The sequence below is a fragment of the Macaca thibetana genome, chromosome 6 (genome assembly GCF_024542745.1).
Source record: "Macaca thibetana thibetana isolate TM-01 chromosome 6, ASM2454274v1, whole genome shotgun sequence".
NCBI classification, from domain to species: Eukaryota; Metazoa; Chordata; class Mammalia; order Primates; family Cercopithecidae; genus Macaca; species Macaca thibetana.
Window position 1 is genome coordinate 66,059,007 of NC_065583.1, and position 15,301 is coordinate 66,074,307.

Below are 15,301 nucleotides of genomic sequence, written 5' to 3' on the forward strand. Positions count from 1 at the left end.
ACCCACATTTAAGCCCACATTTTAACTAGAAGCATAGCCCCCTGTAAGGGACCTTAAGGCTAGCTGGGCCAACTTTCCATTCAATGAAGATTTTTCAGTCTCTGTTTAAACACTTCCAGTGCTGGGGAGGTAACTATATTATAAGACAAAAAGTTCTGTTAATGTGAGTCTCTATTAAACAATTAATTATATTGAGGAAAAAATCTTGCTCATGAAGCCTGATTATCCCTCAGCTTCTCTAGCACATAGTAAGGGAACAGTCCATTAACATTAACATCTGAATGTGTTAACTCGGAAGCACCACTCCTGCAGAGGACTCTGCCAGTTCTGGAGCATTGCAGAGTTTGGGGACAGCTCTATCAGTCCTGGACTACAAAGGTATTTTTCCACAGGGCACAAGCATGCCCCCACGTAGTTGGGTCAGGATGGATTCAAATATTGTTTATCTGAAACCACTTGTCTCTGACATGCAAGTCTTGCTGCCAACTCTGCCAGGCTGCCTCAGAGTGGTGAATTCACTCTTAGAGGCCTCTCTGATCCCATAAGCTGGCTTCTGTCAAAGTCCTAAAGGCTGTCAGCCTTGTCTGTGTATGTCTGGACCCAACTGTGGACACATGTTTTTTCCAGCCTACATTTAGATCAGTAGACATAAATAGATATGAGGAGAAAGGGGTGTGGTCCAACTCCAAATACATTTGTAAATAGTAGCTCCATTCTGGTTAAAATGCTTTAGTTGGAGTGACCACACATTGGTCCCAGTTTTGTCCCCTGGTGACACATCTCCATTTTACCCTGTAGTCAGAATACAACTTTCTCCTAATGCTAACTCTATTTTTATGAAAATGTGATTAAATTGCAACCTAGACATTGATGAACAAGATGATTTCTTTGTAAATGAATCCCCTGAGTATAAACCCACCTGAGAGGCTACCACCAGACCAGTGTTTTCAAAGTTGGTGGAGAAGTAGGTTTCAGAACACTGTGTAGATGCTGCTCTTTAAAAATCTCTCATTGGAAATTGGCCACAAGAGAATATTCAAGTTAGTCCAAAGAAAGAGGATTACAGAATAGAAAGTCCAGAAATAAATCCATGCATCTACAGCCAAGAAAATCTACTGATTTTCAACAAAGATGCCAAGAACACGCAATGGAGAAAGGACAGTCTCTTCAATAAATGATGCTCAGAAAATTAGATGTCCACATGCAGAAGAATGAATCTGGACTCCTGTCTTTCACCATATAGAAAATTCAACTCAAAATGGATTAAAGACAAATGTAAGACCCAACACTATAAAACTCCTTGAAGAAAACACATGGGAAATGCTTCATGACACTAGACTGGGCAATGACTTTTTTTGGATAAGACCTCAAAAGCAAAAGCAACAGCAAAAAATTAGACAAATTGCAATATATCAAACTGAAAAGTTTCTGCACAGCAAAGGAAACAATCAGCAGAGTGAAAAGAACATACAGAATAGAAGAAAATATCTGCGAACTATACATCTGACAAGGGGTCAATAGTCAGGATATATAAGGAACTCAGTAGCAACAAACCCACCCCCCAAAGTCCCAAATAATCCAATTAAAAATGTGCGAAAGACCTGAATAGACATTTCTCAAAAGAAGGCATGCAAATGGCCAATATGCATATGAAAAAAATGCTCAACATCACTAATCATCAGGGAAATGCAAATCAAAACCACAATGAGATACCACTTCACTATAGTTAGAATGGCTATTATCAAAAAGACAAAAGATACAAGTGTTGGCAAGGATATGAAGAAAAGTAAACCCTCACACACAGTTGGTGGGAATGTAAACTAGTATAGCCACTATGGGAAACAGTATGGAGGTCCCTCAAAAAATTAAAAATAGAATTACTGTATGATCCAGCAACCCCACTGCTGGGTATATATCCAAAGGAAATAAAATCAGTATGTCAAAGAGATTCCCCATTCTCATGTATATTGCAGCACTATTCACAATAGCCAAGATATGGAATCAACCTAAATGTCCAAAAACAGATGAATAGATAAAGAAAATGTAGTACTTGCACACAACAGAATACTATTTGGCCATTGAAAAAAATGAAATCCTGTCATTTGTGACAACATGGGTAAACCTGGAGGACATAATGTTACATGAAATAAGTCAGATACAGAAATATAAATGCTGCATGTTCTTACTCATATTTTGGATCTTAAAAAGTTGATCTCGTATAAATAGTGAATAGAATAGGGGTCACCAGAGGCTGAGAAGGGAAGGGTTGGAGAGAGGTTGCCTAGTAGGTACAAAGTTAAAATTAGAATAAGTTAGGCATCCTGTTGCACAGTAGAGTGATTATAGTAAACACTAAGGTATATATTAAATACTTAGAAGAGAAGATTTTGAATGTTGCCATCACATAAAAATGATAAATGTTTGAGGTGATGGATGTGTTCCATGATGACTTGATCAATACATAATGTATATACATTTTGAGACATCACTTTGTACCTCATAAATACATACAATTATTATGTGTTAATTAAAACAAAAAAGAAGATTAATACAGGGCCTGGCCCAACCTCTTTAAAGTTTTGCTTTCTACTTTAAGAAGTGAAACACTTAATGAATAGCATTCTGGAGGGGACTGGCTCTAATGTTCAGAACATGGCTGGCCAATCTCTAATATTTTTAGCTTTCTATTGTGGATTAAATATGTCCCCCCAAAATCCATATATTGAAATCAAATCCCCAATGTGGTGGTATTTGGAGGTGGGACCTTTGAGAGATGAGTGGGTCATGAGGTGGAGCCCTCATGAATGGGATTAGTGGCCTTATAAAAAAGACCCTAGAGAGCTCCCTCACCCCTTCTGCCATATGAGGACACAGTGAGAAGACACATCCAAAAACAAGGAAGTGGGCCCTCACCAGATACCAGATATACTGGCACCTTGATCTTGGACTTCCCAGCCTCCAGAACTCTGAGAAATACATTTCTTTTGTTTAAGCCCCCTGGTCTATGATGTTTTTGTTATGGCAGCCCTAATGGACTAAGACACCTGCTGTTTGCACAGACTAGGACACAACATCTTTTGTCCTGATTTGTTTCATTAGAAAATTCAGTAGCTATAACTTTTAAAATTGTATTTTTAATCCTGAGAAGGACTGGTTACACAAATATGCACAAATGGTATTTTTGGCCACTGGGCTCTAGTAAGAAATTGAGGACACCACTGAACAGAGATTCTCAGCAGACATGAACCACTCTGTGTGCAAGTCTTTGTTTTTCCCTTCTGTAGTGCAATGTTCTTTCATCTCTTTCCCGAGCCCCTCATCCCCTCACAGAATCATAAACTTCGTACCTCCAAGAATTACATGTGCATACCAGCATTCACATTTTCCCCTCAAAAATGAAGTTTCTAGTATTTATAAGAATACTTACACTTTTGTAGTATTTGTGATGATATTATTTGTTACCAAATTTTGCTCATTTCATTGTAAACTGCTTGAGAAAGGGATAATATCACAAATAACTTTTAGGCTTATATGTTTTAGATAACATCCTGTGCTTAAAGAACTACAATTATTTGGTGAAGGGATAAAAATAATAAATGCATTATATCTGTACATTAACATATTGTTTGAAAATAAATTGCTTTCTTTTAAAAAGGGATCATATACTTAGTATAAACAGTTTTTTGTTTAATATTTGACAAAAAGGAATGTCATTGTAATTTCACTATTCACATATAACTACTACTAAAATTTTGACGTGTTTAGTCTCCGATTACTGAAAAATCGCATTAAACAACTTTTGTTGTAAATGGAATGTTTCTTGTATAATTGTATTGTTTCTAGCTCTTATCTCACTGCAGTTATATGTTAATAGATACAAAGAAGCTAATGTTATTTCCTATATTTATTTTATTTAAAGAGAATCCTCTCTGGATTCAGGGACGAGTGGCTTCATTGACATTACTGTTCGAATTTGAAAGGTGCCTGCAGAAGCTAAGGTTCATCACTTAGGAGAAGCAACCCCAGCCCTACCCTATTGAACTTCAGGGTTTGAGGATGTGTCTGTAAGTGAAAAAAACAAAACAAAAAAACCCACTAAAGCAATTATTTGAATGATTGAGAAGTTTTTGTTTGTGTGTTTCTTACCTTTTGCTTTAGTGATCAGGCAAGGTTGTTTTGAGATCTGAGTTATCTGGAAGCTCTTCACTTTTCTACTGTTGTGGCTTTCACTAATGGGCTAAAAATGTTCCTGTTGTGTTGAATCACTAGACAACCTTTCCAAATGCTACTCTTTCCTCCCAAAAATGTAGTTTAGCTATCGTTGGGCTGAAACTCCCCTCCCCTGAAGGTGAAGGGCTCTAGGCCTCAGGATTCTCCTGGAGATGCTGTAAACTGTTTTGCTTAGCACCCATTCCAGCCATCTTTTAGCTTGGCTTCCAGTTCAAAGAGGATAGAGAGCTAAGCATTCATTTTTCCACCTCCCTTGAAGTGATGGTTCTGCATGAGACCTTGCTTCAGCTAAGGTGATGGTTCTGTGTGAGACTCAGAGGTGGAATATAGTAAGGCATTGGCTGGGCATAGGAGTGGGATGGGAAACAGTTCTTTTGACAGGCATGGTGCTAGAGCCATCTGTTCTTTGGGGGCAGCTGAGGCAGCATTTCTGGCATCAGCCCTTATCAATGTAGATGCAGTGCCGCAGACAGCAGGAGTGTGTGTTCTGCCAAAACAGTCACGTGGTGTGGGGTGGCTTTCTCCTAGGGCTCAGTTCTCTGGTCCTCCCAGATTCTATAAGCTTCTTAGATCTTTTCATTAACCCCTCTGTTTACCCTAGACAGAAGGGAATCACTTGACTGCAAATAAGAACCGGACTGCAGAATAAGATGTATGGACTAGAGCCATGGGAGTTGGCAGAAGTTTGAATTTGTTGGATAGTAAAATTTCAACAAAATATTTTGGAACTTTGTTAAAGTTGCCAATGTTTTGTTTTTCCAAGAAAGGATTTTAACAATACATAATTTATTATCACTATAACTTAGCTAAAGAAATGTTTCGAAGACTAAAAAGTGGAAAGAACATACACTCAGAAAAAAATTTTCAAGTTGAAATAATCTCACTTGATGAAAAAAATCTCACAGTAAATCCTTATGTCTTCTTTTTATTGTCCTTGATAAAACTCATTCATAGAAAATTATTGGGAAACCATTGGTTTAGGAGGGGTCAGCAAGCTTCACCCCACCACTGACTATTTTTGTAATAAAGTTTCGTTGGGATACAGTCTTGCTTATTCATGTACATAATGTCTATGGCTGCAGTAATGCTGCAGTGACAGACATGAGTAGCCAAGGCAGTGACCATATGGCCCACAAAGCTGAAAATATTTACTATCTGGTTCTTTAACAAAATAAGTTTGCCAACTCTGAATGATCTAAGGGATTCCTTCTATCTAGAAGATTCTAAAAATCCTTGAGTGATACCTTTAAGGGTTCACTTAATAGATCCACTGTTTGCACTCCCAAAGTCATTAGGGAATTCATTCCTTCAGCAAACATTTATTGAATCCCTATTATGTGCCAGGCTCTCTTCTGGGGACTGGGGATACAGGAATGAATTGGAAAAGCAAGTTCCCTAAGTTCATACAATGCATGTTCCAGTGAGAGGAGACAGACAGTAACAAGTAAATGAATAAATAAATGATATTATCTTGTGTAGTAATGAATGTTTCCATGAAAAACCAATAGATGCTTTACTGAAGACTGATCCAAGGGGAGGGTGACTGTGTCCTCATTTAAGAGAGGTGCTCAGGGATAATTTTCAGCTCTCCATTTCTCTTTCTGTGGAATGGGTTTGGCCACAAAAGAGTCTAGTTACAGATCATGTGTAAATACTTACGCCAGGGCCAATTCATGATAGTGCAGTGAGGGGTGGGGGACAAGAAAAGGAGCATAAATACGTAACCCAGAGAACATAGTCACAGGTTACAAAAATTTTAAGTCCTCAATCTGTGAAAAATAGGTCAAATAACAGAGCTACACAACTAAATCCTAGCTGTATGTTTTAGACTTTTTTCTACAGCAGGACACAAAAATAAGTTGAAGAAAAAAAATAGCTTACCTCACATAGAACATTGTGATATAGTTTTGAAGAGTTGGGAGCAACACATGCTTTTGTGTGTTTTCTGTTGCTTTATATCTTTTTATAAAGCTGCACTGTAGGAGGTGGCGACATGCTCTCATTAGGATGGAAAACTCTTAAAGAGAAAATTAATGGTGATACTGAATTGGCAGACAGAAGTATTATAGTAACCCTCTTCTCAGGAGAGGAATCTTATTTATTTTTCTATTTTTCATTGTTTAAATATAAGATATGCTTTCCTTTAGTTTATTTTAGCAAATTCATGATACAAAATAAACCAGCGTAATTAGACTCATTTATCCCAATCTAAATCTCTGGTCAGCAAAGTTTTCAAAGCCAAAACCAAATGAAACCAAAAATACCCTCAGTCTGAACTTTAATACCAATATATTTATTTTCAGGAAGAAGAACATTTTCTTTTCTTTATTATTATTATTATTATTATTATTTATTTTATTTATTTATTTTTTTGAGACGGAGTCTCTCTCTGTGGCCCGGGCTGGAGTGCAGTGGCCGGATCTCGGCTCACTGCAAGCTCCGCCTCCCGGGTTTACGCCATTCTCCTGCCTCTCAGCCTCCCGAGTAGCGGGGACTACAGGCGCCCGCCACCTCGCCCGGCTAGTTTTTTGTATTTTTTAGTAGAGATGGGGTTTCACCGTGTTAGCCAGGATGGTCTCGATCTCCTGACCTCGTGATCCGCCCGTCTCGGCCTCCCAAAGTGCTGGGATTACAGGCTTGAGCCACCGCGCCCGGCCCTATTATTATTATTATTATTATTATTATTATTATTATTATGCCTATAGTTTCTTAAGATCAAATACCTCAAATCATGACCAATGCTAAAATATGGATAGTATTGACTGGAGCCCTACTGCAGCATTTGGGACTGATGTTAAAAAATGGATTAGAGATGTCTGATCTTTTGCTTGTTTTGAAACAATAAGCTCCATATTGTAAAAGTGGCAGAGTTCTTATGGTCGCTGGTTGAGCATAGCGAATTCCTGATCCGTGGGAGCATGTTTATATTGCAATGATTCTAATTTACCCATAAATAAATTATTCTTCTCTGAGGCCCATAATAAAGATAGTTTTAATTGCATGCCAACTGTTAGACCCTAAAATTAGATAGCTTTGGTCCTCCTTTGCCAATGGGAGGAGGTGTTTTAGAATATCTGAGTTGAGATTTGCCGTGGCTCCAGAGGCACTTTGGGAGAGAGAAGAAGCAGAGATATTTTTGATGACTGTCTAAACAGATTTCAGTTAGTAGAAATGTTATTTCTGGGTCAGACAGAAGCCACGTTCATATGTTTTCCAACAAGCTGAAGGGTCGTGCCTGGCCCTGCTTTTTATCGTTTCTCTTCTTTTGAATCCCCTGAGTCCATTTTCACAGATGAAGCCAAAGAGGGTGAGTCAGAGACTGCCCTCCTGGCTTGTTCCAGTGTTCGCTCTTCCTTAATTAGCAGAAACAGTACCCACTTAGAAAAGATGTTTGTGCCCTGGTGACGAAGTGCCTTCAAATTGAGTCACTCTCTAAAGAAAAATGTAGGACAATCTTACAAATTAATTTTAGCACAAGGAAATACAGGCCATGTGTGAAATTAGGTTGACCCCAATAGAAGTGAGCTTACGAGCAAGCGGGAGATTTTGAGCTCCCCCAACCTCCATCAGCACTCCTTTCTCACCTCTGCTCAACATAGCAACTTACACACCCTCAAAGCTGAGCGGCTTTGGGCAAGGGTTTCCCGATTCCTCATTGGAAAAATAGGGACAATAACAGTACCTGCCTCAGTGAGTTGTTGAAAGGATTAAATCAGACGATGCGTATAAGGTGTCTGCACACACTTATGTCAGAAAGAGTTTGCTGCCCCCTCCTCCCCTTTCCTTCTGGGAGGCATACTCTTCAGGAAGCAATCTCTAGTTCTGCTTTATGCTTGTTTCCCATTTTTCTCTGTACTCACATTCTTTTTCTGTGTAATGATGAGGGCTAATGCACCAGGGTAGATTTCTTTTGAGAGAAAAGGTACCTGTGTGCTAATACTGAACTCAAAAAATACCCTAGTTCTTGCTTAACATGGCAATTGCTAGAAATCGGTTAGCAAGCCAGGGATCCTGGAGGTACCTCAAGATCAAGTTTGATGAAGGAAGTCAGGCGATTCCTGTCTGTTACCACTGTGGCATTCTGAAAGCTTGCTTTACTCCCTTAATATATTCTAGAGCTAAGCACCAAGTGTGCTTTAGTTCCTCAACTCGTGTTTTCAACAGATAAAAGCAAATCTTTTAAAACAATTATTCAAACACTGTTGGAGGATTCCACTGTTTTTTCAAACAGCAGGTATCATCTTTTTACCTTTTTACTAGTTAAAAATGTATTTGTTTAGATACATTAAGAATGTCAATGAAATTCCTACAACTTTGGTTTTCAGTTACAAACTAGTATTTGGTCAGTGGCACAATTATTTGGATCTTTTGTTTCTTTCTCCTTTGGGAAAAATATGAATTTGCATTCCTCTTTCATAATGGTCCTTGTTCACCTTTGCCATGCCTTCAAATTTCCTTTCTGTTTAGATCTGTTCTTCTACACTTACAAGCATGTTTCAGAAATTTCCAAAATGCTGGCTAAAACATTTGGTGCTTCTTCTTGTGCTTCTCCCAACAACTTTGCACCAAAAAGTTTATGACATTTTGACTCTGGGCTTCTTAGGATCTCCTTTGCCCACATTTCGTTATTTCTCCAAAGGTTAGAAAATAATGTTGCTGATTCTTGTGCTTCTATTATTTAAGAAATAAACGAGAAGCAAGAGAAACAAAGGAAACAAATTCCAGAAGCAAATTCCAGGCTTCAATTAAGTAGAGATTTCCCAGTGATTTCTTTAAAACTATTTCATCTGCCTAAGACTTTGCTTCTATGAGAGTGGGGTAAAAGGCTTGTGTCCTCTGAGAGGGTTTAGGTATAGCTGTTAACTGCATTGTAGCTTACTTCCCTATTGGCTTAATTGCACAATGTATTTCTCTATTTTTCCCTTTAAAAATTTTGAATAGGTAATACCTGTACATGCTCCATTCTTTTGTGCATCTGTGGGGCAACATCATAAACTAGTGCACCTCGACTTTTGGTTGCTTCCACAACACTTCCTTCAGGAAAAACTGCACAGGGAAAATTGATGAAAAGTGTCCCTACATTCCCAGTCCCCAACCATCAGTCCCCGCCACCACGTCTATTAGTTTGCTCATATATCCCTTCCGAGATAGTTCAGACATATGCAAGTATGGATGTATACGTAATTCCTCCTTCCTTTTACACAGTCAGTACCATACCCATCACAATGTTCAGCAACTTGCTTTTTTCATTTAATAATATGTTTTGCTCATTACAGTATTATAAGTCAGCACACATAGCTTTCTATGTTTCTAAAGGATGGGTTTTTATCCCCTCCTCTTGTGTGTGCATCTGTGTGTAAAGCTTTCACTCAATGATTTTTTATGTGTGTGCAATTAATGCCTGGATGCCTCACTTTTAATAAATAGGAGAATAAACATAATATTTAAGATCCCTGACTGTTTAATGAGTGTTATGGATTTAATGTTTTTGTCCCTTCCACAAATTCCTACTATAATGTCTATACGATGTCTTAACCCCCATTGTGGTAATTTTTGGAGATGGGATCTCTAAGGAAGTAATCAATGTTAAATGAGATCCTAAGGGTGGTGTCCTGATCCCATAGAATTAGTTTCCTTATAAGAAGATAAATCAGAGAACTCTCTCTCTCCCTTTCTGAGGTGGTAGCCCTCATTAACAGAATCAGCTGGCACCTTGGTCTTAGATTTTCAGCCTCCAGAACTGGGAGAAAATAAATGTCTGTCATTTAAACCACCCATTCTCTGGTATTTTGCAATGATAACCTGAGCAAACTAACACAGTGAGGATTCTGTGATGCTCCCAATTATTTTCTCCTGCTTCCCTCCGTGACTTGAGTCTTGAACATGTGTCCAGGATGGTTATTTTCAGGAGAGGGCCATCGTGGAAGGGTCTGTTTCTGGTCCCATTCCAGCACAATTTGATCCTAGGACTGGGTTTTTCCTCTTTGCCATATTCAAAGGACTCTTGGAGTCTCATGCCATTAGAGGAATTTTTGATCTAATAGTCTATGATACCTTTCTTAGTATAGTCATGTATTGCTTAACAGTAGGAATACATTCTGAGAAATGTGTAGTTAGGCAATTTCATTGTTGTGCAAACACCATAGAGTATACTTACACAATCCTAGATGGTACAGCTTACTACACACCTAGGCTATATGCTATAAGGCAGGTTATTATACTAAATACTATAGGCAATCAACGCAATTGTAAGTGTATATCTAAATGTATCTAAGCATAGAAAAGGTACAGTCAAATATGGTGTTATAACCTTATAGTACCACTATAATATATGTGGTCTGTCATTGGCTGAAATGTTGTTACATGGTATATGACTTCTTCCTTACTTACAACTTCCAAACAAGTAGAGATCTTTGAGATGGGGGTGAGGAACATGAGAAAAAGTAGGAAGGTAGATCAATAACAATAATAAAATAAATGGTTTTTTTTTTTGTCCTGTGATCTTATGGATGGGTATATCCCACCCCCACTCCAACACACACACACAAATTGACATTAACTAGAGATTTGTTTCTCAGGTGTATCTGGCAATGGTCATGTTTCCAGATCTAGCACAGAATAAACAGCTATTAAGAGTAACAGAAGGCCTGGTGAGGTGGCTCAAGCCTGTAATCCCAGCACTTTGGGAGACTGAGCTGGGAGGATTATTTGAGCCCAGGAGTTTGAGACCAGCCTGAACTCTATTTAAGAAAAAAAAAAAAAAGAGTAGTAGAGTCTTAAGGAACAGCTATAAATGTTTGATGCTTTAGCATTATCCAATGAATCATCCTGGTTTATAGCACCCTAATTTTCTTTTGTACTCTGTGTCATGGTCCTGGGAGGAAGCCCAAGGGCCTAGGTGAGGCCTCTTCCTCCCTGGAAAAGCCTGGGGGAGACAGGCGACTTGTGCTTGGCCATTGGATGATGCCACCTGGATGTGGCCTCTTGAGAGAGTGGTGTCCCATTGTTGCAATGCTAACAGTAGAGGTTCATGCCAGGAGTGTGGTTCCAGGCAGCCCCAATGAGTCTTGCTGTGACAGACCTTTGCTGTGAGCAGGATCTTCTTTAGACCTGAACAGGAGGGCTCCCCTGGGCTATAGAGGGCCCCACTGTGATCTCTTCTGGCTTCACCTCTGCTCACCTAGAGTCCATATTCTCTAGACTATCCTTCTAGACTGTACTCTGGGTACCCAGAATCCTGGGATTCCCTGCCCAAAGGGCCCAAAGCCTGTGAGAGCAGATCAGGCCACCACTGTTTGCAATCACAGGTCCTCAGAGTGGCAAGAGCATCTGTTTGGAGTGTGAGTAATGTGTAGAAAGAGCTTAGACAAGAGGGCTGAGGATTCTCACCAGTGTGCGTGAGGGCCCTTGTGGTGTGAAATGGGGTTGGGGCTAGGATAAAAAAGTGGGTAGGTTGTGAGCTTAACCATGGGCTCTATTTGTACTCTTGTTCTGGGCCTCATGAATGTTAGGAGACTGGCTTTGGTCTTGATACCTTAGCCTGTGTTCCAAGCGTGACCTTTAGCCTGCTGAGGACTGTGAGCTCCTAAGAACCTTCTAATAAATGCTGTTGCTTAATATAGTCAGAGTTGCTTTCTGCTGTTCATCACCAAGAACACAGACTGAAACAGAAATGTTAAAGGGAATTCATTCCACCTTCCATCCCATAAAGACTGTTAATAAAGCACCCTGGTGAGCATTCTGTTTTCTGGGAGTTAAACACCCACATTAGAGGCCACAATCCCACCCTGTGACACACAACCAGACTCTGCTTCCTCCTCAGGCAGGATCAAGAAAGAATGAACAGATGGAATTGATAAATATCTAAGTACAGTTATAGCAAGTTGTCATCCAGGTTTCATTTGTTCTGGAAAAATGACATAATCTCAAACATTTAAGATATTAATTGTTGTTAAAGAAAATTCACCTTTTTTTTAGTGAATGCTTTTAGTGTTTTTTGTTTTTTTTTTTCAGATACGTCCACTTGAAAGTCTTTGAAATCCATCAATCTCTTTTTAATAAAAGATCTTGATTTCAGATAAAATTAATATTTCTATAATTAGGATAAAGCAAACCACACATTCTTATCTTGAGTTTATTATCTCAGGTGATTTCTACTAGAAATGACTTCCATGAGTATTAGAGTTCTGAGGGCCACTCAAATATTTGCCTACATGCTTATGGGAAGCTTGTGTAGCTTTTACTTGGTAGAAATTCCAGTTTTTCTGAGTTCTTAAATTCCTTCAGGTTTTACATTTTGTATTCTTTGTAAAAGACTGGATCATTATAGTAAGCAGTTAAGAGAGTCTTTCAATGCAGAATTTTCTTTCCAGTATTTTACCACCCTAAGGATTCCAGAGTTCTTGCAACACTTGGTAAAATCTTGAACTTGTTCAGAACACCTCTCTCTGGCCATTTTTCTCATTATGTTAGGCATCAAAACATCTTTTTCGACATGTCTTAGTTGCTGCTGGGGTTGAGCACCATCTTGGTGGGCAGAGAGGGTGACTGTGTTGCCACCCGGTTCAGATAAACCCATCAATCTTTCTGAAAGGCCTCTATTATTTTAGAAGTGTTTTATGTATAGTGCTTACTTATTGACAAGTCTTAACTCCCAAACTGGAATATGTCACCTCTTTCAGGCCAGGAACTCTCATTAGAGTCATCTCTGTAGCACAGTGTTGTATACACAGGAGGACCTCAGCAAACAGTTGCTGAAATCATATTTTATTTAGCATTTATAGTAATCACTACTATATGCTTCTTTGGCATTTTACATATGCTAATTTAATACCAGTCTCTGTGGGCTTGAGGAGAGATTAAATTTAAAATAAATTTAAATGTATGTATATACACACCACTATCCTATAATAAAAGTTTAAGGCACATTTAAGAAATTGTAAGTAATGAGGCATAAAGATTTGGGTAGAAGAGAAAGTAGAGATATTGGAGATTATGGTAAGTAGTGACATAGTATAGGAAAAAGTTCCAGGCAGGAAGCCAAAGAAAAGCGTAGGTGATAAGAAAGAATGAGACAAAAATTGGAATCGTAGGAGATAATAAGTATAAATAATGAGACATCATATGTTGAGTTTCAGTCTTCAAAATATTTTATTTGGAAACTCTCCTCTCTGGAGAGAAAAGTGGGCCAATCCTTTTATTGAAGGAGTACCTGATAGTCGGAGGCCATGTGGCTCCTAAGAGAAAGAACAAGAATTGAAGCCAGATTTTTCACTGCTCCTCTTGGAGTGACAATTAGCAAAGTAAATAAAAGACAGAACAGAGTAACTGCATCTTTATACGAAAAGAGTAAACATGCTAACAATGGCTGCCCTTATTCACAGTTAACTTGTTTAATCTTCATAACTTAATGAGCTGTTACTCTCTTTTGCAGATGAGAAAACTGAGCACAAGGCAGTTCAATAACTTTCCCAAGATTCAGTAACTTTCTCAATATCTTTCCCTAAATGGTAGCAGTGGGACCTGATTTTGAATCCTGTTTGTCTCCACAACCACTGCTTGTCTCTTCATTCTGAACAAGCTTTCTCATCCTGGAGAAGAAAGTCTGTTGAAGCACTACATATAGACTTATATTTGTATTCAATAATTTCAGTGATTGCTGGTGTAACAACCAGTCTGATTCCTGTGCCTGTGCCTGTTGCTCGGCCAGAAGTAGTAATGATAATTTCACTTATTTGTTAATCACATACTCTGTGTGGCTTAATTTTCTTTTCTTTCTTTCTTTTTTTTTTTTTTTGGAGAAGGAATCTCGCTCTGTCGCCCAGACTGGAGCGCAGTGGTGCGATCTTGGCTCACTGCAAGCTCCAACTCTCAGGTTCACGCCATTCTCCTGCCTCAGCCTCCTGAGTAGCTGGGACTACAGGCGCCCACCACCTCGCCCGGCTAATTTTTTGTATTTTTAGTAGAGACGGGCTTTCACCATGTTAGCCAGGATAGTCTCGATCTCCTGACCTCGTAATCCGCCCGCCTCGGCCTCCCATTGTGCTGGGATTACAGGCGTGAGCCACCGCGCCCGGCGTTAATTTTATTTTCAAGCATCCATTAGATGTTGGCCTTCGATAGCTGTGGAAACAAAGGCATAGAGGGTAAATAACTTGTTTACACAGTTAGATAATGGCAGAGCCAAGAGTTCAGTTTGTGACTCCAAATTTTGTGACTCCAAAGACTCTTCAGAGCTCCATTAAATGACTGTAGTGTCCTCTTCACCTCTGTCCCAGGTGTGGCTCTCTCTTCTCTCCCAGAACTCTGTCCTCTAAGGGCCCATAGTTTTCATTACCATTATTGAAAGTGGTTGATGTCAGTTGCCTGCTCAACCACCACATCCACCTTCTTGCATGCTCACAGAGACATGATTTTGTTCATCTCTTAAGAGGTCAGTGATAGGTTTAGACATCAGCATGTATATGAAATTCTGGTTAATGAGATATAAGGGAAAGTCTGCTGGTGCATGGTGGTTTCCAGAAAAAATTTCCTCTGTCTTAAAAAGAAAAGAGTGGTTTCTTCCTTCCTCCACAGTAGGAGGTTGTTAGAAGATATCATATCTGGAGTAGTGGCAGTCATCTTGCACCCATGAGGGGACAGCCCAAATTGGAAACAGCCAACATGCTGAGAAACTCTGAGTGAAGACAGGAAAGAACTTAAGTCCTTGATGAAATCTTTGAACCAATGAATTTCCCATTCTGGAACATCTTGAACTCAGGACTTCTTGTCATGTGAATAATAACATATCCTTGCTGTTTAAGTCACTTCTGCCTGGGTTTTCTGTCACGTACATTTGCAACCATCCTAACTGATATAATTAATATGTTCAGCATCACCATCATCATCGTTAACATGTATTGGGTGCTTACAATAGCTACTGTGTTGAGCTTGTTATGTGCATCTTCCTATTTAATCCTCACTACAGCCCTATGAGCTACGTGCTTTTATAATTTCTACTTTACAGATGAGGAAACTGCAGTTTAAAGAGGTTAATGTGACCAAGGACTCACAGCAGGGAAGTGGCAGAACA

The 15,301-nt window shown here is 39.1% G+C and overlaps 1 protein-coding gene and 1 pseudogene across 1 annotated transcript in view; both read right to left on the reverse strand.

Annotated features, from left to right (window-relative positions):
* COMMD10 (COMM domain containing 10) overlaps nucleotides 1-15,301 on the reverse strand; it is a 971,919-nt gene that overhangs the window by 874,690 nt on the left and 81,928 nt on the right. The gene's annotated exons all lie outside the window — the stretch shown is intronic.
* LOC126956265 (COX assembly mitochondrial protein homolog) lies at nucleotides 12,440-12,727 on the reverse strand (annotated as a pseudogene).